Genomic DNA, 26561 nt, shown 5'->3' with positions numbered 1-26561 from the left:
ATGACGTCACCAGTAATCTTGAATGTACGACGTCATCAAGATCTTAAATAGGGGTAAATTTAAAAGTTGAAGATGACTGATTGGGAAAATTTTTATAAATTAATGATGATGTGTGGTGGTAAATAAATAAAAAAAAAAACATGGCTAAGGCAGGTAAATTTTTGCAGCCAATCACAATGCAGCATGTATTTTTTTTTGCTAAGGCCTCCACGTTCAAAAGTATCCACAGCAATTTCCCACAGCATTATTTATCAAAAAAGTTTGCAAACACACGCTCACACACACACACACACACACACACACACAGACACACACACACACACACACACATACAAGACGCTCAACCTCGTACCCTAGCATGCAATTTCGTTCTTACGCGTATGTATGTGTATTACTACTGTACTGTAATGTTTGGTATTGTTAGCATGAATGTATGAAAATATTGGATGTAAAACATTGTACGGTGCAAACTCTGAATATCCCTTGTCATAGCTAGAGTGTAAACATAACTTTTGTGTGCTATGTATATTTTTTGTAATACAATTTCTGTACGGAGTACTTTTGTGTGATTTCCCCCTCCTGATACCCTCTTCTGTAAAACATCACAAAGAGAGAGATGAATTTTGTTGATGAGACACTATTTTAAGTGCTTACGTATTTCTCCTTCTTTTTACGTGGAAACGCTGTTAGAGAGAATGCCTTAGAACATAGCGCAAAACACAGGTTTGTGTGTGTTTTCGAACGCTTGCGAAAATTGTTCATAAGTAAGGAAATTGCTGTGAATAGCTTGAACATGGAGGGCTGTCACAAACAATATACATATGTGCTGTGATTGCATCGGTGCCTTAGATATTGTCGTACCAGCAGCAAAATGGGGCTGAGCTTCAGCATACATGTACCACAGACTCCAACATTGCACTAGGTAAGGTAGGCCATCGTTGAAATTTGAACTCAATTAGACGGAGACTTCATTGCAGAGTTTACACTTCACATACGTTTGAACTAACAAGAATAGCATTTCAAATGGAAGTCAGTGGCGGCTCGTAACAGCACATTTCCTATCACGTGTTTGCTGGAACGTTTTTGCTTGTTGTCATATACTTTCATACGAGTCAATTTTCAGTATTAAGTGTGATCCAATTTCTGCATATAGTAATAAAATTTTCACTATAAGTTTTATAGATAAACGAATAATAAATCTCGTGTGGCTCATAGTTTGATGAAAATAATTTAATCTCACGACATTTTAGTGAGGGACGTGCTGGTTCAAATTAGTGCTGTTACCAGTAACCAAGCAAGGTCTACCGTGTAAACGGTACCATACAGATATTGAGGGGATTATTATATTTATCGCATGAGAAAACTCGCGAGATTGGATATTTTTAACCTCAAGTCATTTAGACTAATAATTACGCAGAGGTAAAGTGGCAGGGACGCTTTCAACGCGGTCATTTGGAGGCTCAGCTGTTCGAATATCGGCGTATCACAATCGAGATGACGATGGAAAAACTGAACATCTGTGATGCATTTTACGAAGTTTTGAAGATGACAAAAGCCGTCGCCTGCTAAGATTTCACGGCTGCTCACACCCATTCTCTAAGTCGGGCGATCCGACGCAGCAGCGCAAATACTCCAGCTATCAGGCCAGTCCAGAAGAGTTGTATAGCCGGTAGTAAATACCACGGGCGAGTGCTCGGTGTATTGCTATGTCCCGAGACAAAGAAACAAGCAGCGGAAAGGTGGGGGTTCAACACTATCGAAAATGGCCAACATCCAACCATCATCGCGAAAGGCGTTATAGAGCTTTTTTTGGAACTTTATGGTATGGTGCCGACAGATTACGCTCATAAGAGGCAAACAGGAGAACACTACCGAAGTGTCTTGATGAGATTATGGCAGGTCTTCAAAACAAAACCACGCCGAAAGCTGTTCAAGGGCTTTTTTTTCTGCACGACACGCCCCAGCTCCTTCTGCAGAGGACACAGTCACATACGCTGATTCTTTGAAATATCAAATTTTGACCCACCGGCTATAGTATCCCGAAATGGTACCGAGTAATTTCTACTTATTTCCGTGGATGAAGACACCACTGCATGACAGGCACCTTCAGAATGACAACCAGGTGATTATCGAAGTGATGTTTTCTAAATACCCAAAATGCATACTTGAACAATAAGGTCTCCGCCACACCATCCATCACTGGGAAATATGAGTCGCGTTGAAGGCTGAATGTTAAGAAGGACTAACACCAAGTTTGAAGGCCACAGCTTGATTTTATCGAGGTGGTAATTAAAGCAGAATGAGTTATCCGCATATAAACGAACAGCCAGCTGAAACGTCGCCTTCGGTATCGCGGTATGATATATGTCTCGCCTCCGCTTTCGCTGCGCCCGCTGCAGCCTGCCGAACACTTGATACCACGGCGCGCTAAGGTATGGGCTATAGTCTCAATAAAGACTGTTCTCGGTATTGTATGTTTTTAATGGTTTCTTTCATCATACCAGTAGGAAAGCCGTTACTACGAGACACTGTAGCGACCTCGTAAAAGCAACTGCAGATTTAGCAGATTTTTCAGTGTAGCGTAGGCAATAGCACCTCTCATATTCCTTCCTGGTGTTGTTAAATAATGCGCTCTCTTCGTTGGACGTACGAATGTCCGCACTCTAGGTTATTTTGTATGGGACATGCCGCGCTTTTTATGGATTTTATTTTTATTTATTTACACGTCAAGCTCCGTAGGACCAAATTGAGGAGCAAATCTCCAAGGTCATGGAACGTGTCAGTACATGAAATTACAACATAAATGTAATAAAAGATAAAAATAAATGTTCATGAACCTGAAAAAAAAGTCAGTCCATAAGTTTATGTAACGCTATCGGCAATACAATAAGAATCAGCTTAATTTTTCAAGGAACTCAGTCCATAAGTTTAAGTAAACGCTATCAGCAATACAATAAGGAGCAGCTTCATTTTTCAAGGAACTCCTCGACAGAATAGAAGGAGTGACCCATGAGGAAACTTTTCAGTTTCGATTTGAAAGCGCGTGGATTACTCCTAAGATTTTTGAATTCGAGTGGCAGCTTATTGAAAATGGATGCAGCAGTATACTGCACTCCTTTTTGCACAAGAGTTAAGGAAGTCCGATCCAAATGCAGGTTTGATTTCTGCCGAGTATTAACCGAGTGAAAGCTGCTTACTTTTGGGAATAAACTAATACTGGTAACAAGAAACTACAATAAGGAATATACATATTGAGAGGCCAATGTCAAAATACCCAGACTCGTGAACAGAGGTCGACAAGAGGTTCGTGAACTCGCGCCACTTATTGCCCGAACCGCCCGTTTCTGAGCCAAAAATATTCTTGTAGAATGGGAAGAGTTACCCCAAAATATAATACCATACCACATAAGTGAATGAATATAAGCGAAGTAGACTAATTTTCGTGTCGAAGTATCACTCACCTTTGATACCGTTCGATAGTAAAAATAGCAGTATTAAGTCTTTGAACAAGATCCTGAACGTGGGCTTTCCACGACAGTTTACTATCTATCTGAACACCTTGAAATTTGAACTGTTCAGTTTCACTAATCATATGCCCGTTCTGTGAAATTAAAACGTCAGGTTTTGTTGAATTGTGTGCTAGAAATTGTAAAAACTGAGTCTTATTATGATTTAACGTTAGTTTATTTTCTTCAAGCCATGAACTGGGGTCATATACTGCACTATTTGAAACCGAATCAATGTTGCACACAGCATCCTTTACTGCCAAGCTAGTGTGATCAGCAAACAGAAATATTTTAGAGTTACCCGTAATATTAGAGGGCATATCATTTATGTAAATAAGGAACAGGAGCGGCCCCAACACTGATCCCTGGGGCACCCTCCCCCCCCCCCCCCCCCCCCCCCCACTTGACAGAACCCCACTCAGATCCCACATCACAGCCAATATAAAAATTGTGAATAATGACCTTTTGCTGCCTGATGCTAAAGTAGAGGTGAACCAATTGTGAGCTACTCCCTGTATTCCGTAATGGTCCAACTTCTGGAGCAATATTTTGTGATCAACACAATCAAATGCCTTAGTTAAATCAAAAAATACGCCAAGCGTTCGAAACTTTTTGTTTAGTCCATCCAATACCTCACAGAGAAAAGAGAATATAGCATTCTCAGTTGTTAAACGACTTCTAAAGCCGAGCTGTACATTTGACAGCAAATCGTATGATATAAAATGATCAATTATCCTTACATACACAGCCTTTTCAATAACTTTTGCAAACACTGATGGCATCGAAATACGTCTAACGTTATCTACATTATCCCTTTCTCCCTTTTTATAAAGCGGCTTTACTACAGAGTACTTTAACCGCTCAGGAAACTGACCATTCCTAAAGGAAAAATTACAAATATGGCTAAATACAGGGCTAACTTATGCAGCATAGTACTTTAATATTCTGCTAGACACTCCATCATAACCACGAGACTCCTTAGTCTTCAGTGGTTTAATTATTGACTCAATCTCCCTCGTGTCTGTATCAAAGAGGAGTATTTCAGACAACAATCTCGGAAAGGCATTTGCCAAGAAAGTTATATGATGTCCTGTAGAAACTAAATTTTTATGTAATTCGCCAGCAATGCTCAGAAAATGATTGTTAAATACTGTACATATATCTGATTTATCAGTAACAGAAATATTTTTACTGCAAACTGACTTTATACGTCGACCCTGTGCTGGTGACCAGACACTTCCTTCACAACTGAACATATGGTTTTAATTTTATCCTGTGAATTAGCTAGTCTATTTGCATGCCACATACTCTTTGCCTTCCTAATAACATTTTTAAGCACCTTGCAATACTGTCTGCAATGGGCTACTGTAGCTTCATTGTGACTACTTCTAACATTTTGATATAATTCCCGCTTTGTTCTGCACGATATCCTTATCCCAATAGTCATTACTGCTAGTACCCCGTTTAGAATGTTCTAATGGAAAGCAACTCTCAAAGAGCATGAGAAATTTGTTATGGAAAGCATTGCATTTGTCATCTATAAACATCTTACCAGTCTTGTTCCTTGACAAGTTTTAAAAAACTCTCTATTGCTGTTGGATTAACGTTCCTACGTAGTTTGTAATTAAATATGACATTGGTTTGAGTACAAAAACCTTTTAGTGTTAAAATTTGTGCATCATGGTCTGAAAGGCCATTCACCCTTTTACTAACAGAATGCCCATCTAGTAATGAAGAATGAATAAAAATATTGTCTATGACCTGCACACTAGTTGGAAAAAACACAGCTTGTATCAGATCATATGAATTTAGGAGATCTACCAACATCCTTTTACTTGCACAATCATATACAAAATTAATATTGAAGTCACCACATATAACTTTTTTTTGGTACTTCCTACAAAGTGAATCAAGAACCCTCTCTAGCTTAAGCAAAAATGCTCTGAAGTCGGAGTTATGGGATCTATAAACAACAGCAATTAGAAGTTTAGTTTCACTAAATTCAACTAATGCTGCACAACTTTCAAACATCTGTTCAGTGCAGTGTCGTGATACGTCTATGGACTCAAATGAAATACAGTTTTTTACGTACAGAGCCACTCCCCCACCTCGCAAGGAACTCCTTGAAAAACAGCCAGCTAATCTGTAGCCTGATAAAGGAAGCCTCTGAATTATCAAATTATTTAAGTGGTGCTCTGATATACCAATAATTTCAGAGTTAACATCTATTAGCAGTTCACTAACTTTATCTCTAATACCTCTTATATTTTGATGAAATATACTAATTCCTTCTCTACTTGGAAACATTACATCCTCTAAAGGTGAGCGCTTAGTTAGAGGGACTTCTTTTAAGCAGGTATACCTATCAGCCGACTTCAATCTAAAAAAGTGCAGCTCTAACACCAACTACTACAGGAATTTTTCCACCCACTACCACCACCACCACCCACTAATCTGTCAGCCATAAGCTAAGCCAACCTCCCCTTCCCATACCTATTGAGGTGCAGGTCATGCCGAATGAAACCCAATCTACTGATAGACCCAACTGGCACCACTGAGATGTGGTCCATGCCCTGTGGTCCATGCCCTCTGCCATCAGTGCCCTCCCCAGCCCCACGTTAACGCACCTAACAGCCGCATTAAAGTGAGGCTGATCATGACGCTGAAACAGTTGCACAAAATGCACATTAGTGCCACCAGTTTGGGTAGCTATCTTAACCAAATCACCACTGACATCATATTCCCCGTCCCTATCGAGAATCTTCCGTGCTCCACCCACTATCATTACCTGATCCTCCTTCGTAAAATTCTTACATAACTCCCCTATGCTTTCAATCACCTGAGCCAACCCTGCACTAGGCTACACAATGCTGGTGACCTGGTACTCTCTCCCCAACACTTCCTGCAACTGCTGGCCCTCACCTCTACCATGGGAACTACCTAGCAGCATATCCTTCTTTCTGCTAGGCCTCCTAATTGCTGAGGACTGCTGCAAGTTCCCTACATCTAAAGCTACACGAGGCTCCTCTCCACTCAACTCTGACAGTTGGTCATATCTATTGCATGTATGAAAATTAAAACTGTCTGAATACCTCCTCTTCCTAGCTGCCTTCTTGGCAACTGCCAGTTCCCATTCCCCACCACCCCTAACCCTCCTCAACCTATCTAGTTCCTCCTTTGCGCATTGTAACTACACCTGAAGGGCACATATCTTACGTTCCTGCTCCTCTGTCAACTTGTTTCTACTATAGATTCTACATTCCCAGGAGAGGATCTTACTAATATGACCACTGGCTTCCTCACTGCATTCCCCGCAATGAAAATACACTACTGACCATTAAAATTGCTACACCACGAAGATGACGTGCTACAGACGCGAGATTTAACCAACAGGAAGAAGATCCTGTGATATCCAAATGATTAGCTTTTCAGACCATTCACACAAGGTTGCCACCGGTGGCGACACCTACAACGTGCTGACATGAGGAGAGTTTCCAACCGATTTCTCATACACAAACAGTGGTTGAGCGGCGTTGCCTGGTGAAACGTTGTTGTGATACCTCGTGTAATGAGGCGAAATGCGTACCATCACGTTTCCGACTTTGATAAAGGTCGGATTGTAGCCTCTCGCGATTGCGGTTTATCGTATCGCGACATTGCTGCTCGCGTTGGTCGAGATCCAATGACTGTTAGCAGAATATGGAATCGGTGGGTTCAGGAGGGTAATACGGAACGCCGTGCAGGATCCCAACGGCCTCATATCACTAGCAGTCGAGATGACAGGCATCTTATCCGCATGGCTGTAACGGATCTTGCAGCCACGTCTCGATCCCTGAGTCAACAGATGGGGACGTTTGCAAGACAAGAACCATGTGCACAAACACTTCGACGACGTTTGCAGCCACATGGACTACCAGCTCGGAGACCATGGCTGCGGTTACCCTTGGAGCGCCTGGGATGGTGTACTCAACGACAAACCTGGGTGCACGAATGGCAAAACGTCTTTTTTTTCGGATGAATCCAGGTTCTGTTCACAGCATTATGATGGTCGCATCCGTGTTTGTCGACATCACGGTGAACACACATTGGAAGCTTGTATTCGTCATCGCCATACTGGCATATCACCAGGCGTGATGGTATGGGGTGCCATTGGTTAAACGTCTCGGTCACCCCTTGTTCGCATTGACGGCACTTTCAACAGTGGATGTTACATTTCAGATGTGTTACGACCCGTGGCTCTACCCTTCATTCGATCCCTGCGGAACCCTACATTTCAGCAGGATAATGCGCGACAGAAAATGTTCGACTGCTGCCCTGGCCAGGACATTCTACAGATCTCTCACCAATTGAAAACGTCTGGTCAATGGTGGCCGAGCAACTGGCTCGTCACAATACGCCAGTCACTACTCTTGATAAACTGTGGTATCGTATTGAAGCTGCATGGGCAGCTGTACCTGTACACGCCACCCAAGTTCTGTTTGACTCAATGCCGAGGCCTATCAAGGCCATTATTACGGCCAGAGGTGGTTGTTCTGGGTGCTGATTTCTCAGGATGTATCCACCCAAACTGCATGAAAATGTAATCACATGTCAGTTCTAGTATAATATATTTGTCCAATAAATACACGTTTATCATCTGCATTTCTTCTTGGTGTAGCAATTTTAATGGCCAGTAGTGTACTTTGAACAAATCCCACACCGTAATCCACTACTCACAAACCTACGACAGAGCCCACACTTCTCACTCATGGTAAAATTTTACATTTACTGAAAAAAAAAACTATACGCCTACGTTACCAAAAAAAGTTAAGTTACGCCATTAGAACTATTTAAGAACTAACAATAATGGTCTCGAAATTCTCTGCCTACTAAGAAAGCAACTACTTGTATTAATACTACTACAATACAGCCAATACCAATACCAACAAAACTTCACAAAGTTACTAGCTAGAACCAAAAAATTCAAACGGCCACTGTAACACTAAGCGGAGTTAAAACACTGAATGAAAATTTCACTGAAGTATTTCACTAGCAAGAGTAATAAACGTCAGTTGAAAACTAAAGCACGAAATTTACTAAACGACTTCAACGCACTGAAAACTCTAAAACACAGCGAGCGAACGATTACAAAAGATTATTAAGTCGTTATTTCGGCACAAACGGCACGCAACACCGCTGAAATCTATTAAATTTAATAACTGTATTACAGAGTACAAATAAGTTTGTCAGTAGACCTCCTTAGCTTGTAACCTCTACAGCTGCAGTGCACGCCGCAAAATGTAAACACACTACTCATCAATCAGTAGCAGAGGAACTATTGCCTACGCTACGGCGAGTAATCAGCTGTTGTTGAGCATTTTCTGGTAAACGGTCATCAGATCAACATTGACGGCATCTTTGTCATGGCTCCCACAAAAGGTTTTTGGATCGTTAGAATTCCGTAAGAAGCGACAGGCAACATATTATTTACCGCCACACCTATTTCGATAAAATCAGACACATCTGAGCTCATGCGTTGACTTATGGCCAGACGAGTCGTCCCTCCGGCGCACCATGAGCGAAATACGAGCGTAAGAAATATCAGACCTCCTGAGTAATTGGGCAGTAGAGCTTCTGGCAAACAGAACACAGACTGTCATTCTCAATGTAGAAAAGACTTTAGACTTCAAAGTAACTTCAGTATCGTCCCAGGGGAGTGATATATGATCATGACTTTTCCCAATTTATATAAACGACCTAGCAGATAACGTCGGAAGTTCCATCAGGCTTTTCGGAGATGATGCTGTTGTGTACAGAGAGGTCGCAACGCTAGAAAATTGTAGCGAAATGTAGGAGTTCCTGCACACGTTCGGCACTTGGTGCAGGGAGTGGCAACTAACCCTCAACATAAATAAATGCAACGCATTGCGAATACATAGATAGGAAGACCCTTTACTGTATTATTACACTATTTTAGAACAAGCACTGGAAGCAGATGCTTTCTGCTATTTTTGTTTTAAGTGTATTTAAAGACGCACCCACACAGAATAGTTCTGTTCGTGAGTTATTTCGTAATTACAAAGGCAAGCGTGTTGTTTTCTGCCAGTGGTTCATCTAATCTGTAATGCCAGATGGAAAAAGCTCGGTTATTAATTTCGGTCGACCTTGATGGATGTTTGAATACACAAAAGTCAATCGTTTTGGCTATGAAAAATCAACGTCGTCCGTACATGGCCCCTCTAAACATATAAAAAGTAGATGTTTTGGTGTGCAAGGTCACGTTGGCCAATATTCATTTCTTGATGTGACACAGTGAACAGTGAGTACTACATACAGACGTTGCAAATATCTGTGATTGCTGTATATAGAGAGTAGCTCCAGCAGGACAATGCTATTAATTATACAGGCAAGAACATCGCGAGGGTCTTGGATCAGTGTTTTCATTGACAAGAAATTTCGAAGTGGTTATTTGATACGTTAGAAATTATTCTTACAAAATTCGCCGTCACACTGTTCCCGAGTCGCTCAAAGAAACTGAAAGATATGTTACTGCAATTCCTCAACCAAAGTTACAACACGTGTTTAAGAACATCTTTAGTCATGTGAATTGCATAACGCAGGACATGTTTAACAATTTTTATAACTTACTCATTTTACCACAAGTTTTTTTATTTGTCATTGAATTAACAACAGAGATACTGTTACGTCACCTGTTACACAATTCCCACCAATATTTCCGCCTTGTATTCACCACACTATTTCTCACACACACTGACGGCAAAGTTCTTAATGTTGCACTTCTTACGTCTACCGTTTATCACTGATGTTTCCCTTTTCTTTTTTCTTAAGGCTTGATCTCATACTTCCACAAACTGCTGCGGTAAGGAGGTTCGTTAATACTTAGAAAGTCCTGATACTGGCTGTAGACAGAAGTGTAGAGATGCTGTGACATCTCTGTGAGCCAAGTTAAGCAGTTGACTAATTATAATGTATGTTCTTCTCTGTAGCAGACGAGCACAATGTGGTTAATGTCCTCTTGCTCTCCGCACTATTAGTATGGCAAATCCATCATCCCAATTCAAAGTAGATATTGTTTAAAGTGTGAACGAGGGACGTTCGGAAATTTAGTCGTTGCTTAACAAGAATTGTTGTTTCCGTGGATTTTTTGTGGCTGCAACAGAAAATAAGAAAAAAGACAGCGGTATACAAAATACCCTCCGCCTCGCAACATAAAATGGATTGCGGAATATAGATGTAGGTAATCGATGTTTGCATGAGCAACCTACATCGTATTGTGCCTCCAGAGGAGAACGTTGTGAATGCACATCCAGTATACGTAGTGTCGTTTGGACTGTTAGTATATACACTACTGGCCATTAAAATTGCAACACCAAGAAGAAATCCAAATGATAAGCGGGTATTTATTGGAAAAATATATTATACTAACGCTGACATGTCATTACATTTTCACGCAATTTGTGTGCATAGATCCTGAGAAATCAGTGCCCAGAACAACCACCTCTGGCCGTAATAACGGCCTTGATACGCCTGGGCATTGAGTCAAACAGAACTTGGATGGTGTGTACAGGTACAGCTGCCCATGCAGCTTCAACACGATACCACAGTTCATCAAGAGTAGTGACTGGCGTATTGTGACGAGCCAGCTGCTCAGCCACCACTGACCAGACGTTTTCAATTGGTGAGAGATCTGGAGAAATTGCTGGCCAGGGCAGCAGTCGAACATTTTCTATATCCAGAAAGGCCCGTACAGGACCTGCAACATGCGGTCGCGCATTATCCTGCTGAAATATAGGGTTTCACAGGGATCGAATGAAGGGTAGAGCCACGGGTCGTAATACATCTGAAATGTAACGTCCTCTGTTGAAAGTGCCGTCAATGCGAACAAGAGGTGACCGAGACGTGTAACCAATGTCAGCCCATACCATCATGCCGGGTGATATGCCAGTATGGTGATGACGGATACACCCAATGTGTGTTCACAGCGATGTCGCCAAACACGGATGCGACCACCATGAGGCTGTAAACAGAACCTGGATTCATCCGAAAAAATGACGTTTTGCCATTCGTGCACCCAGGTTCGTCATTGAGTACACCATCCCAGGCGCTCCTGTCTGTGATGCAGCGTCAAGGGTAACCGCAGCCATGGTCTCCGAGCTGATAGTCCATGCTGCTGCAAACATTGTCGAACTGTTCGTGCAGACGGTTGTTATCTTGCAAACGTCCTCATCTGTTGACTCAGGGATCGAGACTTGGCTGCACGATCCGTTAGAGCCATGGGGATAAGATGCCTGTCATCTCGACTGCTAGTGATACGAGGCCGTTGGGATCCAGCACAGCGTTCCGTATTACCCTCCTGAAACCACAGATTCCATATTCTGCTAACAGTCATTGGATCTCGACCAATGCGAGCAGCAATGTCGCGATACGATAAACCGCAATCACGATAGGCTACAATCCAACTTTTATCAAAGTTGCAAACGTGATGGTACGCATTTCTTCTCCTTATATGAGGCAACAACCTTTCACCAGGCAACGCCGGTCAACTGCTGTTTGTGTATGAGAAATCAGTTGGAAACTTTCCTCATGTCAGCACATTATAGGTGTCGCCACCGGCGCCAACCTTGTGTGAATGCTCTGGAAAGCTAATCGTTTACATATAACAGCATCTTCTTCCTGTCGGTTAAATTTCGCGTCTGTAGCGCGTCATCTTCGTGGAGTAGCACTTTTAATGGGCAGTAGTGTATACTCTAAGAAGAATAAAACCATCTACCACCAAGGAATGTGTTACGACTTCTGCACCACTTGTTAGCAGCAGACACAGTGGCTACGCCAAAGACTGAGACGGCGATGTGTTTTACAATTATTTATTGAACTTTCCTTGCAATTTCTCCCTGTCGTCGCTGCCCAGCCCTGCGGATCTCTCCACCTGGCTGCTGCTGTGTAGATTCTCCGACAATGCACGCAACGCGCGCCACTGATCCCACTCGGGAGCCTCAGGCCACCAGTGCTCCGCTGAGGCCAGGATGCCCTGTGGTTGAGATGAACTCGTCGCCGTTCGGCGCCCCAGTACGTGAGGTCAGCTGCCGACGCCTGCTGCACCGGCGGCTGGGAAGCAGTCAGTCGCGATGTCTGCGAGGTCCCGTCATAGACGGACCACGCGCCTTGGAGCCGGGTTGCCGTGAAGTCCGGGCGTCAGTACCCGGCGGCGCCTGTGACCATACCGCTCTGCGGCCGGTTCTGCTGGAAGTTCTCGCTGTAGTTAGTCAGCCATGTTGCCGACCGAACTCGGGCCGACCTCCGGAGCTGAAGTTGAGATCTGTCGGCGAACGGATGACTCCTGCGAGCTGGAACAGACTTCGTGAATCGTCACCTACGAAGATTGAATATTTGGACACGGACCACGTCCATCCTCAGATCCGAACTGTTTCCTAATGGCTTCTGTCTGTTGCTGCCTGTGCTCCACTATTTATATCCAGCAGGAGGACGTTTTTACCCTCAGTGGTTATTACTCCCGCAGTATATTGCAACGTAACTTAGCGTGCTGGCCTCACTTCCCTTTACTCAGCACTCTCCAGGCTTCGCTCGGCGCTCGGTCTGTGTACGTCCTTGCGCCAATCTGTTGGTAGACTGCTGCTGTCAGCAAGGCTATCTGTGCCTGCCTACTTCGCAACGCCTCGGTCGCTGGCTTGCCTCTGTTTTGCCAGTCTCCACTGTGTGAAGCAACGCTTACTACATGTGGCCGCAACAAATTATATGAATGGGACGTAGATTGGTAGATGTGATGTACATGTGCGATCAAATGATTACAATTTTAGAAAAAAATTGATGATTTATGTGGTGTCGTCCAGAGATCACTGTGTCACCCTGAATATCACAGTGCGAATCTATAGCACAGACGTTAGGGAGGGCACGCTGCAGCCCACAACAGCCAGTGGGAGACACTCTAGAAGACATGCCCTTCTTCTCAGCATAGCAGGGCCCTCATTCTGAGGTCAATATAGAATCGAGCATACAAGAGCACACCCCAATTAGAGATTTCAGCTTTAGTTGTCAACATCATCGTGTGTGACACTGACAGTTAAAGTTGGTTGGTTGTTTTGGGGAAGGAGACCAGACAGCGAAGTCATAGGTCTCATGGGATTAGGGAAGGACGGGGAAGGAAGTCGGCCGTGCCCTTTGAAAGGAACCATCCCGGAATTTGCCTGGAGCGATTTCGGGAAATCACGGAAAATCTAAATCAGGATGGCCGGACGCGGGATTGAACCGTCGTCCTTCCGAATGCGAGTCCAGTGAGTTAAAGTTCCTGATGAAATGTATTTTCCTGAGTGTTGCACTTGTACCTGAAGAGAACAATTTGTTAATCTTTGCATCAAATGATGCTTTCATAGTCAATGACAGTTGCGAATTATCAAGCAGTGCAGTAGCAAACAACTGTGTCAAAGTTAAATAAATCTTTTATTCCGTTATGTAAGAAAGTGAACTAATATTTCACATATTCTGCTTGGATGAGCGTTCTCCCAGAGCAATCAAAGAACCCACAGTTAAGGCGGGATGAAAGTCGTTTCGTCGGTCACAACAAATGGCGACTACGATTGGGGCTTAATATACTCGAGGTGCCTGCCTGTGCGCGAGTTGCGCACGTTTTTCCTGCTGTTCTTGTTGTGTCCTCTTGTATTTGTGTATCTACTATTTTCCACCATGTCGGAGCCGCCACAGAAAATATCTCTAACCGCAATTGCACAGTTTCAGGCAGCAGATTGAACGCCAGCTGCTCATTGTCAGCCAGTTGACGTCACTACCCACCAAGCCATGCCCACTAGAGAGACAGGTCGTGGCGCGTGCAGCACATGACCTGCAGGTCTTACGGGAGCCACCAACCGTAACTGTCACTGCTGACTGTGTGATTAGGAGACCAAACATCTAAGCCTTCAGCTTCATATTCACCCACCCAGGACGGGATCAGTATACTCAATCTATCTGTGTCCAGAGATAAATTGTATGTGCAAGTATGAAAAAGTTTTCCAAATGTTTGCATAGCATGTATCTGAGGTAGGAGGTGGATACCATCCCAGCATCCACCTAGTGGGATGTGAGAAACCACTTAAAAACTACGTCCACGTCGGCTCACGTCGCTAAGAGTACAGCGGATACTACTGTCATGAACAGCAAGTACAGTGAGTGAATGGACCAACTTTGATTACAAACAACAAAGGCAGCTCATATCGTTGACAATTGTACTGCTGTGCAGATAATTACAGTGAAACACAGATTTAAAAAAAAAAAAAAAAGAAATGGAAGTAAGAAATCAAATGAAGTGCAATTGCTGTACTCTGTAACGAGGTACTGGGGACCACGAGTGTCTTATAACAAAATATTCCGAAAATATCGCTGAACAACCTACGACATTTTGTCGGTGCAGTTCAGTTTCGCTCTGTTAATGGAATCACGTCCTTTTATTGTCATTTGTCCGAAAGAGAGTTCCATACCGTCTAACGACATGGTTAGGATGTAAAGTTTCCATAGCGCCTGCATTATTCTCAGAGAACTTCCGAGCAGTTTTGCAGCATCTTTGTCGATAAAGTCACACATAAGAATCAATCGTTTGAAAATACAAGTTTTTCCACAGATTTGGCGTACTTTATGCCTTTTATTACTATATGTGTAATGTTGTACTGCTATTCACTACGGAGACAGACGTTTAAATGGATTGGCGGCAACACGAAGTGCAGCATTTTTGTTAATGATTAAAATAAAAGACAGACGGAAGAGAAGAATTGCAGCATTGAGGAGAATAACGAATTACGAAACATAAAACTGGCAAAGAGTGTCTAGGAAATGTAATTACAGAGGAGCATCGGACCAAGGCAGACAGTTAGATATTCCCTGCATCATTTACACGATATTCTATAATGTAACACATCCCTGAACTATGGACCTTGCCGTTGGTGGGGTTTCTTACGTGCATCAGCGATACAGATAGCCGTACCGTAGATGTAACCACAACAAATGGATATCTATTGAGGGACCAGAACAAGAAGGACAGTAGCCTTTCCAGTGGTTGCAGAGGCAACGATCTGGATGACAATTTGGTCTTGTAATATCAAGCAAATGGCCTTGCTGTATTGATGCTGCGAACGGCTGGAAGCAAGGGGAAACTACAGCCGTAAATTTTCCAGAGGATATGGAGCTCTACTGGTTAAATTATAATGTTGTCTTCTTGGATAAAAGATTGCGGAGGTGAAATAGACTTCCGTTCGGATCTCTAGGGGGGACTACTGAGATCCCTTAATCGGGAAGAAAGGTTAAAAATTTAAAAAGGGAAATGCAAAGGTTGAGGTTAGATATAGTGGTAATTAATGAATTTCGGTGGCAGAAGAAACAGTATTTCTGGCCAAGTGAATACGGGGCTATAAATACAAAATCAAACAACGATAATGCAGGAGATTGTTTAATACCGAATGAGAAAATAGGAATGCGCGGAAGCCACTATGAACAGCATAGTGCAGCATAGTACAAGATTATATGCCAACTAGTTCTGCACATGATGAAGAGATTGAAGAAATGTATGATGAGATCGAAGAAATTGTTTAGATAGTTAAGAGAGACGAATATTCAATATGATGGGTGGGGGGGGGGGGGCCTGGAATTCGATAGTAAGAAAAGGAAGAGAGACAAAAATAGTAGTTGAATATGGACTGGGGGAAAGGAATGAAAGAGAAAGCCGCCTGGTAGAATTATGCACACAGCATAATTTAACTACCTCTGACACTTGGCTTAAGAATCACGAAAGAATTCTGTGTGCGTGGAAGAGCCCTGGAGGCACCAGGCCGTTTCACATTGATTATATAATAGTGAAGTAGAGATTTCGGAACCAGATTCTAAATTGCAAGGTATTTCCAGCAGCAGATGTGGATTCTAACCGCAATGTATTGGTTATGAACTTTAGATTACAACTGTAGAAATTGCAAAAACATAGGAAATTAAGGAGATGCGACCTGGATAAGTTCAAAGAACATGAGGTTGTTTGAAGTTTCAGAGGGAGCGTTACGCAGTGATTGGCTAGAAAGGGAGGAAGGAATGCAGTATAAGAAGTATGGGTACCTGTGAGAGATGAAATATTGAAGGGAGTGGAGCATCAAATATGTAGAAAGACAAGACCTAGTAGAAGTCCTTCGGCATCACAGAAGTTAATGAATTTAAATGATGAAAGTACTAAATATAAAGATGCAGTAAATGAAACAGGCGAAAGGGAATACAAACATCTAGAAAATGAGGTTGACAGGAAATACAAAATAGATAAGCGAGAACGGCTAGAGAGAAAATGTAAAGATTTAGAAGTACATTTCTCTAGGTTGAAAATACGTAGGTTCCGCCTACAGAAAAATTGAAGAGGCCTTTGGAGAAAACAGAAGCGGTTGTAAGAATATCAAGAGCTCAGATGAAAATCCAGTCCTAAGCAAAGAAGTGAAAGCTGAAACGTGGAAGGAGTGTATAGAGGGTCTACATAAGGGAGACGAATTTGGAAGCAATATTATAGAAAGGGAAGAGGACATAGGTGAAGATGAGATGCGAGATATCATATTGCGAGAAGAATTTGACGCAACACAGAAAGACCGAAATCGAAACAAGGCCCCTGGAGCAGATGACATTCCATCAGAACTACTAATAGCCTCGGGAGAACGACCCATGACAAAACTGTTCCATCTGGTGTGTAAGATGTAGTAAACAGACGAACCACCCTATCATTTCAAGAAGTATGTAAAAACTCCAATCCCAAAGAAGGCAGGTACTGACAGCTTTGAATATTAACGAACTGTCAGTTGAATGAGGCTTGGTTACAAAATACTAATAAGAATTCTTCACATAAGAATGGAAATACTGGTAGAAGCCGACCTCGGGGAAGATTAGTTTAAATTCTGGAGAAATATAAAAACACGCAAGGCAATACTGGCCCTACAACTTCTCCTAGAAGATTGGTTAAGGAAAAGCAAACCTTTCTTTTATAGGATTTTCAGACTTAGAAAATAATTTGACACTTTTGACTACAATACTCCCTTTGAAAATCTGAAAGTAGTAGGGGTAAAATGAGGGGAATGTAAGGTTCTTAGAAATCAGACAGCAGTTATAAGAGTCGAGCGACAGGAAAGGGAAGCAGTAGTTGAGAAGAGAGTGAGACAGGGTTTGCAGCCTATTGTCTATGTTATTCAACCTGTACATTATGCAAGCAATAAAGGAAAACGAAAAAGAATTTGGAGTAGGAATTAAAATTTGGGGGAGAAGAAAAAAGTGTTTTGAGGTTTGCCGATGTAATTCTGTAATTCTGTCACAGGCAGTAAAAGGCTTGGAAGAGCAGCTGAACGGAATCGACAGCGTCTTGAAAGGAGGATGAACATCAGCAAGAGCAAAACAAAGATCATGGAATGTAACTGAATTAGATCAGGTAATTATGAGAGAATTGCACTGACGGAAAAAAAGCAACACCCAAAAATAATTAAATAGAGTAATGAAATTTCGGGAATACATTTGTGTAGGAAACATAGTGAAGCGATTAATATTGCAAGATCACACGTTAACGTAAGCACATGACAAGCCACTGCAAATGTGAAATGCTGGCATATTAATAACCGGTGTAACCGCCAGAATGTTGAATGGGAGCATGCAGACGTGCATGCATTGTGGTGTGCCGGTGCTGGTTGTCAGATAGTGTGGTGGAGATCCATGTCAGTTGCATTTGGTCGGTCAATATAGGGACGGTTAATGCTGTTTGCGGATGACGCAGGAGATGTGGTCCGATGATGTTCCATCTGCGTTTGATAGGAAACAGACCTGGCGATCGAGCAGGCCAAGGCAGCATATCGACACTCTGTAGAGCATGCTGGGTTACAACAGCAGTGTATAGGAGCGCGTCATCCTGTTGAAAAACACTGCTGGAAATCTGGTTCAAAATGGCTGTGAGCACTATGGGGCTTAACATCTGAGGTCATCAGCCCCCTAGAACTTAGAACTACTTAAACCTAACTAACCTAAAGACATCACACACATCCATTCCCGAGGCAGGATTCGAACTTGCGACTGGAAATCTGGTCACGGATGGCAGAACAATAGGTCGAATCAACAAACTGACGTACAAATTTGCTGTCAGAGTGCGTAGGATACCTGCCTAAGTACTCCTGCTGTCATATGAAGAAGCACCCAAGACCATAACTCTACGTGTAGGTCCAATGTGTCTAGCACACAGACAGGTTGGCTGCAGGCAAACATGCCACCTTCTAACCAACACTCGGCCATCACTTTCGTCAGAAAACGCAACAGACCTCCGTCCTGCCCTCCAATGAGCTCTCGCTTAACACCACTGAAGTCGCAAATGGCGATGGTTTGGGGCCACTGGAACGCACGCCACAGGCCGTCTAGCTCGGAGCCTTCCTTGATTTGTAACAGTTCGCTGTGTCACTGTGGCGCCAACTGCTGCTCAAATTGCCTACCTCCACAAACGTCCCAACAATCTGTCGGATCCCTGATACGCCTGATACGCAGAATCACTGATGTATTTCGTTCCAAAAACAGACAATCAAGCTATTAAGCAAGTGGTCATCAGTGAAATATGCGCACTGGCGATGGCAACAAAAGCGTTTCTGAAAAAGAGAAATTTTTTAACATCGCATATAGATTTAAGTGCTGAGAAGTCTTTTCTGAAAGAATTCTTATCGTGTATAGCCAAGTACGGAAGTGAAATGCGGACAATGAACAGCTTGGACAAGAAGAGAATAGAGGATTTTGAAATGCGGTGTTACAGAACATGGGTACCTCGTGTATTGATAAGGTACTGAATAAAACTGGGAGACAAGAAATTTATGGCACAACTTGACTAACAGAAGTGATCAGTTGACGGAACACGTTCTTTGAAACCGAGGGATCACAAATTTAGTACTACAGTGGAGTGTGTGTGTGGGAGACGGATGGGGGTAAATATCGTAGAGGGAGACCAAGAGATGAATATAGTAACCAAATTGAGAAGGATGTAGATTGCAGTAGCTATTCGGAAGTGGAGAGGCTTGGATAGGATAGAGTAGCATGGTGAGCTGCATTAAACCAGTCTTCGAACCACAAAACAACAACAACCATAATGTGAAAAGATTCAATTAACAGATAGATTTTATGAATTTTTAAAATGTTTTGATGAATTTTTACTTAAATGTGGCTGCAGGTCGACCGCTTTTAAAAGATTATACTTAAAATATAAATGTATTTACGTTAGTTAAAGAACTAATTATTCAACAATTTTACTCTAAATGAGCTACAAGCCTGTAAATAAAGCTTCTTCAATAGAACCGGTGAAAGCGTCCATAAAATCTTTTTGGTTCACTTTCAAATTTACCTCTGCTGTTGCTCAGGCATACCATGAGGTGCCAAAAGTCACGGGATACTTCTTAATGGCGTGTCGTACCTCATTTTTCCAGGCATACTGCATCAACTCGAGGGGGCATGGACTCAACAAGTCGCTGGAAGTACCCTGTAGGAATACTGAGCCATTATGCCTCCATAGTCGTTCATAAAAGGGAAAATGTTGCCGATGTAGGAGTTTGTGCACGAACTGAACTCTAAATTATGTCACGTAAATGTTCTATGGGATTCACGTCGGTTAGACCATCAGCGAGAGACTCCGTGAGTTCCTGCTACTAATAAGGTGAGTACACCGTTCGCTTGTTACATATTTTTACGAGCTTCAAACAGCAGCGACTGCAGTAATGAATAAGAACTGTGATTGTTGTGTACAGATGTGACCTGAGTTGGCGACACATCGCTCACAGCTCCAGGCTGTGTTGGCTTCCGCCACACAGCTTGAGGCTGCTGCCAAGGGGCATCATCGTGGGGGATCGAACGCGGGGATGCGAGGGACGTCTAGCACGTCCCACGTGTCCTCCGATCGGTCCACTGCTGTGACCTCCCCGGGTACTGCCTGCACTGAGGTTGACCAGTCATCCGTGGTCGAGTGGGAGATCATTCCAAAGGCTGGCAGGCAGCGAAAAATTTCCCGAGGGGCCGATCGTAGGGCCTCCCCGGTTCGTTTGACGAACAGGTGTCGGGCGTTATCTGTGGCTGACGGTGCCTCTGAGCCGGATGCAGTCATCCACCCTGTTCCAGAGGTAGCTTCTCGGCCTGCAAGGTCTGGGCATTCGCAGAGGGTGGGTTTGCTGGTAGTTGGGAGCTCCAACGATAGGCGCGTAATGGGGCCCCTTAGGAACATGGCTGCCAAGGAGGGGAAGGAAGCCAGTGTGCACTCCGCTTGCATTCCGGGGGGAGTCATTCCAGATGTGGAAAGGGTGCTTCCGGATGCCATGAAGAGTACAGGGTGCAGCCAACTTCACGTGGTGGCTCATGTCGGTACCAATGACGTGTGATCGGAGCAGATTCTGTCTGGTTTCGGGCGGCTAGCGAAATGGTAAAGGATGCCAGTCTTGCTTCCGAGATTAAGACGGAGCTCGCCATCTGCAGCATCGTCGATAGAACCGACTGTGGTCCTTTGGTGCAGAGCCGAGTGGTGGGTCTGAATCAGAGGCTCTGGCGGTTCTGTGACCATGTAGGCTGCAGATTACTTGACTTACGCCATCGGGTGGTGGGTTTCCGGGTTCCGCTTAATAGGTCAGGAGTCCACTACATACAGGAGGCAGCTACACGGGTAGCGGGGGCTGTGTGGAAGGGTCTCAGGGAACCACAGAAGGGGCGTCCCTCTAAAAGTGGGCAGGTAAAACACAGTAAGGTAGTTGTAGAAGCGATTGGTATTGTAGTTGTAAATTGTCGTAGCTATGTTGGAAAAGAACCAGAGCTCCAAGCCCTAATAGAAAGCACTGAAGCTCAAATAGTTGTAGGTGCAGAGAGCTGGCTAAAGCCGGAAATAAATTCAGCCGAAATTTTTTCAAACGATCTAACAGTGTTCAGAAAGGATAGATTAAATATAGTTGGTGGTGGAGTATTTATTGCTGTCAGAGGTAGTTCGCCTTGTAACGAAATCGAAGTAGATAGTTCGTGGGAAATAGCATGGGTAGAAGTTGCCTGACAATTGGACTAAACTATTAGTTGTATCGTTTTACCGAACCGCCGACTCAGAAGATATAGTTGCTGCACAGTTCAAAGAAAACTTGAGTCTCATTTCAAATAAGTACCCTGTTGATACAATTATAGTCGGTGGTGACTTCAATCTACACTCGATATGCTGGAGAAATTATACTTTTAAAGCCGGCGGCAGGCATAAAACGTCATCCGAAATTGTACTGAATGCTTTCTCAGAAAATTATTTTGAACAATTAATTCATGAGCCCACTTGAAGCGTAAATGATTGCGAAAGCATACTCGACCTTTTAGCAACAAATAATCCTGGACAATAGTGAGTATTGTGACGAATACAGGGATTATCGACCACAAGGCAGTTGCTGCTAGGCTGAATACCGTACACCTACAACCATCAAAAAGAAACGCAATGTATATCTATTTAAAAAAGATGATAAAAATGCTCTTAACGCCTTTTTAAGAGACAGTCTTCACTCCTTCCGATATGATCATGTAAATGTAGGAAAGTTGTGGAATGTTTTCAAAGAGATAGTATCACCAGTAATTGAGAGATATATACCACATAAATTAATAAGTGATTGTACTGATCCCCCATGGTTCAGAAAACGGCTAAGATCGTTGTTGCAGAAGCAACGAAAAAAGCATGCCAAATTTAAAAGAAAGCAAAATCCACAAGATTGGCAAAGTTTTACAGAAGTTCGAAATATAGCGCGTACTTCAATGCGAGATGCTTTTAATAATTTCCACAACGAAATTCTGTCTCGAAATCTGGCAGAAAACCCATAGAGATTTCGGTTATACATAAAGCACACCAGTGGCAAGAGGCAATCAATACCTTCACTGCGCGATAACAATGGTGAAGTCACTGATGACAGTGCCACTAAAGCAAAGTTATTAAACACAGTTTTCCGAAACTCCTTCACCAAAGAAGATGAAGTAAATATTCCTGAATTCCAATCAAAAACAACTGCCAAGATGAGAAACATAGAAGTAGATATCCTTGGTGTAAGGAAGCAGCTTAAATCACTTAATAAAGGCAAGGCCTCCGGTCCAGATTGTATACCAGTCAGGTCCTCTCAGAGTATGCTGATAATATAGCTCCAAATTTAGCAGTTATATACAACCACTCGCTCATCGATAGATCAATATCTAAAGACTGGAAAATTGATCAAGTCACACCAATACCCAAAAAGGGAAGTAGGAATAACCCGCTGAATTACAGGCCTATATCACTAATGTCGATTTGCAGTAGGGTTTTGGAACACATACTGTATTCGAACATTATGAAGTACCTAGAAGAAAACGATTTATTGACACATAGTCAGCACGGATTCAGAAAATAATATCGTTGATGCGAAACACAACTAGCTTTTTATACATATAAAGAAATAACTGCTATCGACAGGGGATGTCAAATTGATTCCATATCTTTAGATTTCCAGAAGGCTTTCGACACCGTTCCTCACAAGTGTCTTCTAACCAAACTCCGTGCCTACGGAGTATCGCCTCAGTTGTGCGACTGGATTCGTGATTTCTTGTCAGAAAGGTCACAGTTCGTAGTAATAGACGGAAAGTCATCGAGTAAAATAGAAAGTAATATCCGGCGTTCCCCAAGGAAGTGTTATAGGCCCTCTATTGTTCCTGATCTATATTAACGACATAGGAGACAATCTGAGTAGCCATCTTAGATTGTTTGCAGATGATGCTGTCATTTACCGTCTTGTAAAGTCATCAGATGATCAAAACGACTTGCAAAATGATTTAGATAAGATTTGGAGCGAAAAGTGTCTGTTGACCCTGAATAAAGAAAAGTATGAAGTTATTAACATGAGCACTAAAAGAAATCAGCTAAATTTCGATTACGCGATAAGTCAAACAAATCTGAAGGCTGTAAATTCAGCTGAATACTTAGGGATTACAATTACGTAAATTGCAACGATCACATAGATAATATTGTGGGTAGAGCAAACCAAAGGCTGCGATTCATTGGCAGAACACTTAGAAGGTGCAACAGGTCTACTAAAGAGACTGCTTCCACCACGCTTGTTCGCCCTATTCTAGAGTATTGCTGTGCAGTGTGGGATTCGCATCAGGTGGGACTGAGAGATGACGTCGAAAAAGTACAAAGAAAAGCAGCTCGTTTTGTATTATCACGCAGTAGGGGAGATAGTGTCACAGACATGATACGTGAATTGGAGTGGCAATCATGAAAACAAAGGCGTTTTTCGTTGCGACGTTATCTTCTCAAGAAATTTCAATGACCAGTTTTCTCCTCGGATTGCGAAAACATTCTGTTGGCACCCACCTACAGAGGGAGAAATGATCATCACGATAAAATAAGAGAAATCAAGGCTCGCACAGAAAAATTTAAGTGCTCGTTTTTCCCGCGTGCCGTTCGAGAGTGGAACGGTAAAGAGACAGCTCGTAGATGGTTCATTGAACCCTCTTCCAGGCATTTTATTGTAAATAGCAGAGTAATCACGTAGATGTAGATGTAGACGTCGGGTGATTTACGTTGCCAACTCATACGCTCGAATTGTCCAGAATGTTCTTCAAACCAGTCTCGAAAAATTGTGGCTCTTTGACATGGTGCATTGTCATACAAAAAAATTCACCGTTGTTTGGGAACAATAAGTCCATGAAGACTACAAATGATCTCCAAGTAGCCGAACATAACAAGACCCAATCCATTCTATGTGAACACAGCCCACACCATTATGGAAACACCACTCGCTTTCGCAATGCCTTGTTAACAACTTGGGTCCATAGCTTCGTGGGGGCAGCGCCACACTCGATACCTATCATCAGCTCATCTGACCAGGCCACGGTTTCCCAGTCGTCTACTGTCCAACAAATATGGTCACAAACCCAGAAGAGACTGTGAAGCCGCGCGGAGTAGCCCGCGGTCAAGGCGTCTTGTCACGGTCGGTGCGGCTCCCCCCGTCGGAGGTTCAAGTCCTCCGTCGGGCATGGGTGTGTGTGTTGTCCATAGAATAAGTTAGTTTAAGTTAGATTAAGTAGTGTGTAGGCTTTGGGACCGATAACATTAGCATTTTGGTCCCATAAGACCTTACTACAAATTGCCAAATTAGACTCTGAAGACGATGTCGCGATGTTAGCAAAGGCACGCGCTCAGGTCGTCTGTTTCCATAGCCCGTTGACGCTAGATTTCGCCGTACTGTTCTAACGGATACGCTCGTCGTACGTTTCAGATTGATTTGTGCGACTATTTCACGCAGTTTTGCTTGTTTCTCATCAGTGACAACTCTACGCAAACGCCCCTGCTCTCGGTTGTTAAGTGGAAGCCGTCAGCCACTGCGTTGTCCGTGGTGACAGGTAATGCCTGAACTTTGGTATTCTCGGATTACTGACTTCCCTAACGATTTTCGGGATGGAATGTTCCTTGCGTCTGGCTCCAACTACAATTCCACGTTCAAAGTCTGTTAATTCCCGTCGTGCGGCTATAATCACATCGGAACCTTTTGGCGTAAATCACCTGGGTACTAAAGACAGCTCCATCAATGCACCGCCCTCTTACCCCTTGTGTACGCGATAATGCCGCCATCTGTATATGTGCATATCGGTATCACATGACTTTCGTCAGCCCCGCGTATAGTGTCACTCAATAAGTGATGAACATTTTTGGTAGAGGAGAAGTGGACTGGTTCAGTGAAAGAAATGTAATGTAAAAACATTGCGAGGAGCTCCTAACGAGAGAGGTGGGAAAAGAGAGTCCATGGCAACCCTTACCTCAAGAAAGGACAGTGCAGTACGACGTGTAGCCGCCGCGGTGGTCGAGCGGTTCTAGGCGCTTCAGTCCGGAGCCACGCGGCTGCTACGGTTGCAGGTTAGAATCCTGCCTCGGACATGGATGTGTGTGATGTCCTTAGGTTAGGTAGGTTTAAGTAGTACTAAGTGTAGGGGACTGATGACCTCAGATGTTAAGTCCCATAGTGCTTAGAGTCATTTGAACCATTTTGAAGTACGACGTGTCATAAGGAACTGCCCACATGGTACTGTCACGACAGGAAAGAGGAAGAAACAGTATGTAGCGACAGATTTAGGATAAGTAAGACATATTATTGGAGAAGTATGATTCAATAGGAAAACATAGCTGAAAAGATAAGGAGAAATTGATACGAAGAGATGGAGGAAGGTTTGTAAACGGTCGGAAGACCATTGACTATTAAAGAAGACTTGAAGCCCTCGATGGGTGTTTTCCCAGTGTTATTGGGGTAGGTAGTTCCCTGCTCCGGAGTGACTTGTTTAGCAGTATTCTTCAATTATTACAGCAGAAGAAATTCTGTGATACCTCATAGCTTGTCTATCGTGATCGTTGTTATAGTTTCCTTACACGCAGTGCGGTTCTTTAGCGGACACAGGAGCGAGGAACAGACGCTGTTCATGAATAGAGAATTCAGATATTAATTTACTGTATATATAACATCAAATAGTGTAGCGACAGTTGCTAACAGTAGCTTTGAATGTCGAAGCATACACAGATGCCGCAGATTTACGAAGCAGTCAGTCTTAAATACAATAACTATTCAGTAGATCACGAGCTCTGGTCACTATGAAAATCTGTAAATGTTATTCAACTGGTAAACACACAAAATGGGCCCAGTGCTGCCGGCCTGATAGCGACTGACAACACACCCCTCTCCTCTAAACTTGGAAGGTACGGGGGAGACCTGTGCCGTGGATAGTGATGAGAACGGTTGCTCGACTGGGGGCAAAGCAGACCAACCCGCGTCCCGATATTGCGCCTTGCGAGCGCCAGCGAAACTGCCCCGTAAAACCGGGCTCAGGACGCACCGACGGCACCGGTAGGAGTTCGGAGGGTGATGCAGAGGTTGCCGTCGACTGTCCGACGGGGACGGTGTCGATGTCCAGGGGAGAGGCGACTTGCGGCGTTGGCGGCAGCAGCAGCGGCGTCGCAGGTGGCCAGGCGGGGACTTCTATCAGTGAGACGGCCGCGGGTGGAGACAC

Source organism: Schistocerca piceifrons, chromosome 1 (assembly GCF_021461385.2).
Source record: "Schistocerca piceifrons isolate TAMUIC-IGC-003096 chromosome 1, iqSchPice1.1, whole genome shotgun sequence".
Classification (NCBI taxonomy): domain Eukaryota; kingdom Metazoa; phylum Arthropoda; class Insecta; order Orthoptera; family Acrididae; genus Schistocerca; species Schistocerca piceifrons.
The sequence above is the reverse complement of the archived record's forward strand: the minus strand, read 5'-3'. Positions refer to the sequence as shown.